Below are 5,403 nucleotides of genomic sequence, written 5' to 3' on the forward strand. Positions count from 1 at the left end.
TATATATATATATTTCAGATTCCCATAGAGTTTTTTCTGTGGATGTAAGTTTTCATTTGTTTTGAATAAATACCTCGGAATGGGACTGTTATAACATAGAATATATGCATGTTTATCTTTATAGGAAATTACCAGAGTGGCTGCACCATTTTGCATTCCCAAAACCAATGTACGAGAGTTCCAGTTATTTTGCATCCCTACCAGCATTTGACATCAGTTGTTCATTTATTTTTTAAGCCATTCTACTAGGTATGTAGTGATGTCTCATTGTCATTTTAGTTTGCAGTTTCCTAATGACTAATTGTCTCGAGCATCTTTTCAGGTACTTGTTTGCCATCTGTGTATCTTCTCCTGTAAAGTGTCTGTTTAAATCTGCTGCCCATTTTTTTTCTTTTTTGGATTGTTTTCTTATTATTGAGTTTAGTGAGTCTTTTACGTATTCAGTTTACCAATACTTTATCAGATCTGCAATTTGCAAATGCTTCTTCCTACTGTGTGCCTTGTCTTCTCGTTTTCTTAGACTGTCTTTTAAAGAGCAGAATTTTGTCTCTCTTATAAAGTCTAATTTATTAATTCCCTCATTTCTACCCAGTATTTTAATCCCATTCCTTTCTAGAACAATCTTTTTCTGCCTACCATCATGCAGAAGTCTCCCACTTTTTGCAAAAATCTCCATTTACTTCCCTGGTGGTTCAGACGGTAAAGTGTCTGCCTACAATGCGGGAGACCTGGGTTCAGTCCCTGGGTCTGGAAGATCTCCTGGAGAAGGAAATGGCAAAGCACTCCAGTATTCTTGCCTGGAAAATCCCATGGATGGAGGAGCCTGGGAAGCTACAGTCCATGGGGTCACAAAGAGTTGGACACGACTGAGCGACTTCACTTCACTTCCCATTATCGTCCATCCCCCATCATCACTATCCTTTTTCTCCTTCATTCCCCTGCCAAATATTTGGGATGTATGTTCTCTACAATGCTCCATTTACTTACCACTTAGTCATTCCTGAAAATCCCTGAAAATTTGCTTCCATCCACACCACACTACCAGAGCTAACCTCTGGATGTCACCAAAAAGCCTCTTACATGTCGATTCCAATTTCTAGACCCTAATTCTCTACTTTCTTTTAGCTTAACCCTTCCTTCCAAAAATTAATTTTTAACCTCTTACTTTCAACATTCCCAAAAAGTCAATCTAAGTTTGTATAGTAGAGGGCTTCCCATGTGGCTCAGCTGGTGAAGAATCTTCCTGCAAAGCGGGAAACCTGGGTTCGATCCCTGGCTTGGGGAGATCCCTTGGAGAAGGGAAAGGTTACCCACTTCAGTATTCTGGCCTGGAGAATTCCATGGACTGTATAGTCCATGGGGTCACAAAGAGTCGGATATGACTAAGCAACTTTCACAATCACTTTTCATAGTAGCCCCTTAGGGGTTAATTCAGTTGTGGAATGCCATATAAACAAGAATTTCTTTACTGAATAAATTCAACTTTTTTTTGTCCTGAATTCAGACAGAAGCAGTAAATATACAATAGGTGTTACATTATTTACAGGTAATTAATTCTCTTAAATGAGTTGACAATCACCACTTGTGTTTTTCAATGACTTCATTGTTTTTTTAAAAATCTATACTCCCAATAACATAAATTTCAGCACAACCTATGACTGATTTTTTTAAAATAAATTCTGAATTTAGAGTCCACATGAGTGAAATTTGACTCTAGCTATTTTGTTATATTATAATATATATGTTCATTTATATTCTGTATTTGGAAGAAATACAATCCAGGAACAATCTCCAAGCACAGGGAGAGAAGTAGTTATAAAATTGTAAAGTTTGTTTCCAATATTTATTAGGTAGACAAGCTGAAATACAGTAAAATAATTTCCCCCCCAAAGTCAAGTCATAAACAGGCAGTGCAAAGAAGTTTCGGTTTTGGTTTTACCTCATTGGAACCATAAATAGCAATCAGTTTATTTCTCTCAGGTATTCCCCTAACCACCATTCTTTTCCTTTCCATTTGCCTTCTCTTCCTTTTTTATTTCCTCTAATTAGCATAATGACGAGACAATATGACTAAATTAAGTCATTCCATTTCTCTCCACTCTAGGTCAAGGTAACTACTTCTGGTTACCCTATTTTCTGCTGGCTTCCTTTTACCTGCTGAACAGTCTGCTTTCAGATGGACAGCTCCTGCTTTATTCTTGGACAGAGCAAAGGCTGAAATTTTCCTGAAGCTGATTTGTGTCATAAGGCCAGGCTCAGGAAATCAGTGGTCTGAGGTCTTGTATGTGAGAATATCAATATCAATATCAATATCAATATCAATACACTCTGAGCATACTGGGCGGGAGCATCATATAGTGGACACAACTTTGGTGTTAGAAAGATCTCAATTCAAATTAATCTTGACTGGTCAATAAAGTCAATAGATCCTCTGGAGCGTATTTCTTCATCTCTGAAAGACAGATTAATAATATTCACTTTAACTTCCTGTTAAAGAATCTGATACTTAGTAAGCACTCAATACAATTTGGTTCCTTCTTTTCCTCTTCAAGTTCTTTTAATTGAAAATGACTTTTTAAAATGTCATCCTTTCATGGTCCATTGATGCAAGGCCAATCCTTTGGCCCTTTCCATAGGATACACTGACGTGATAGGGAGATGAGGGGATATACTGTCTCCTGAATAGATTTGTGTTTTAAGGACTTTCAGGAAAGGAATTTTGATGTAGCAAGGGCAGTGCTAGTGGCAATTTCAATGTTATGTTCTGGGAAATCTAAAAGTTCTATGAGGTTCTCTGAAAACATGAAAATAGGAAACATTTCATTTCTGCCTGCTCTATGATCTATAAACACCACCTAACAATATACATTGGTCATCAGCATTCAATTGTACTACTTGACATAGAAAGAGCTTAACAGGTTTCTATGAAGATCGCATAGGAAATACAAGTCTATAAAGTTCAAAGCACCTTATAGATCTTTATTTTGTCCTGAAATATTGTGCATTTATTATATGAAATAAAATACACACTAACATTAATTTGAAATTCTTTTTTGTCATATTAAGAGTACACATGATCTTTGACTTGAGCGACTTCACTTTGATCTTTCAATTAATTATACTTCTAGGAATCTCTCCTAGAATATACTCATATGTGTGTACAAATATGCATGCAGAACCATATTTACTGCAGAGTGTTTGTACCAACAAAGAGTAGTAAGAATTGCTTAAGTATTATAGAATAGTCATATAATAGAATACTATGAATCCATTAAATGATAAACAATTATTAATCAGATAGCAACTACATGCTCAGAACCTTATTGAATGCTGAAGGAGAATAAAAAGAACTATATGTCATGATTTTTATCCTGGAGGAGTTTATGACTTGGTTGAGAAGGGTCCAAGATGCACAGATCCCCAGCTTAAAATTGTATGTCTTCGTGCTCACTTCAGCAGCATATATACTAAAATTGAAAGGCTACAGAGATTAGCATGGCCCCCCGGGCAAGGATGGCATACAAATTCATGAAGTGTTCCATATTTTTTAAAAAATAGAAGAATAAAATGAAAAAAAAAATGTCTGCCACATGAGTCAACTTTTTGGTTTGTGTTCTTGAAGAAGAATCTTCTGGACCAGAGGATGGCAAACTACAGCCCATCAGCCAAATCCAACTCCTTGCCTATTTTTGTAAATAAAATTTCATTAGAACACAGACATGCCCATTCATTTATCTATTGTCTAGTTTACTTTCCTTTTTTAAAAAAATGCTTATTTATTTATCTGGGTGCAGCGAAGTGCCGGGTCTTAGTTTTGGCACTGGGGATCTTGAATCTTTGTTGCAGCACGAGGGATTTTGAGTGGTGGCATGTGAACTCTTAATTGTGGCATGTGGGATCTAGTTCTCCAACCAGAGATGGAACCCAGGCCCCCTGCATCGGGAGCGTGGAGTCTTAGCCACTGGACCACCAGAGAAAGTCCGTAGGCTACTTTCCTTATACAGAGCTGAACAGTTGTAACAAAGATCTTATACCCCACAAAGCCAAAAATATTTACTAACTGGTCCTTTACAGGAAAAGTTTAATCCTCTTGTAGGCCTTAAAAAAAACACAACTCCTTAAAAAAGGGGTTGGTGGTGCCCTGTGACTACCTAGAGGGATGGGGGGTAATTGGAGATAGGTTCAAGAGGGAGGGGACATATGTGTACTTATAGTTGATTCACGTTATTGTATGGCAGAAACCAACGCAACACTGTAAAGCAATTATCCTCCAATTAAAAATTTTAAAAAAAGTCCAAGATTCACAGGAAAAAAAATGGATTGGAATTAAGGATGGTGGTTTGAAAATATGTCCTTAAATTCTTTTATATGTTTTCCTTTACTAGATGAAGCTGAATCCCTGGGGCACCCATGTGTGGGCAATTTGTGCTTGCTGGTGGTGGCCACGTTGCTTTCTGATAGAGGTGTGGAATTGGTGGCTGTGGCCTCTGGCTGGAATGAACCACAGTCTCTGAGGAAGCAGGGGAGCTGAGCTGGAACTATGGCCAATATAGTGGTAGCAGTTAGACTGACCATTGTGCAGGTAGTTATGTTTTGCAAGCCGTGAGGCATATGGACTCTCAAGTAAAACAGATTTTTCACAGTCTATCCAAGTCTGCCTTTACTAGTGACCATTACAGAGATGAGTTTGAATGCAAAGTGACAAAATGGGAAGCAGCATTAATACTAGGTTTAAGTCCTACTGCCAATAAAGAAAAAATAAGAGATGCTCATCGATGAATTGTGCATTTAAATCACCCAGACAAGACAGGATCTCCTTAGATAGCAGTCAAAATCAATGAAGCTAAAGATTTACTAGAAACTCAAGCTAGAAAATGAAGTAAATGTATGATGAATTTTAAGTTCTTATTCATTTGTGTACATGGGTACCAGCTTTTTATCATAAAATACCTCAAAGCTCCAAAAAATAAATAACTAAAAATAAAAGATGAAGCTTAATTTTCTTCTGAGTATGGACTGAACTTAGTAACTTCCTTCTAATAAATAGAATAATATGCAAATAAGGGTGTGTGAATCCTGACACTAGATCATAAAAGATGTTACAGTCTTCTCCTTGCCCTCAGATCACTTGCTGGAAGAAAGTTGATTGCTATGTTGTGAGGACACTCAAGTAACCCTGTGCAGAGGTCCACGTGGTAAGGAACTGATACCTCCTGCCAGCAACTAGCAAGGAACCGGGCCTTCTACTAATGGCCACGTGAGGAAACCCTCTTGGAAGCTCCAGCCTTCGGCTCCAGTCAAGCCTTCAGATTGCTGGAGTCTTGGCTGATGTCTTAACTGCAACTTCATGAGAAACCCTGACTCAGAACCACCCTGTTAAAGCCACTCCTGTATTCTTGACCC

General features: G+C 37.7%; 1 non-coding gene and 1 pseudogene across 1 annotated transcript; both read left to right on the plus strand.

Annotated features, from left to right (window-relative positions):
• The first annotated feature begins 3,443 nt into the window (after positions 1-3,443).
• LOC138988664 (U6 spliceosomal RNA) lies at positions 3,444-3,548 on the plus strand. Its single transcript, XR_011464936.1, has one exon. It is a non-coding gene; the product is annotated as a U6 spliceosomal RNA (small nuclear RNA).
• A 992-nt stretch (positions 3,549-4,540) lies between these two features.
• LOC102281918 (mitochondrial import inner membrane translocase subunit TIM14 pseudogene) lies at positions 4,541-4,878 on the plus strand (annotated as a pseudogene).
• The last annotated feature ends 525 nt before the right edge of the window (positions 4,879-5,403 follow it).

The sequence above is a fragment of the Bos mutus genome, chromosome 7, assembly GCF_027580195.1.
Source record: "Bos mutus isolate GX-2022 chromosome 7, NWIPB_WYAK_1.1, whole genome shotgun sequence".
In the NCBI taxonomy this organism is placed as follows: Eukaryota; Metazoa; Chordata; class Mammalia; order Artiodactyla; family Bovidae; genus Bos; species Bos mutus.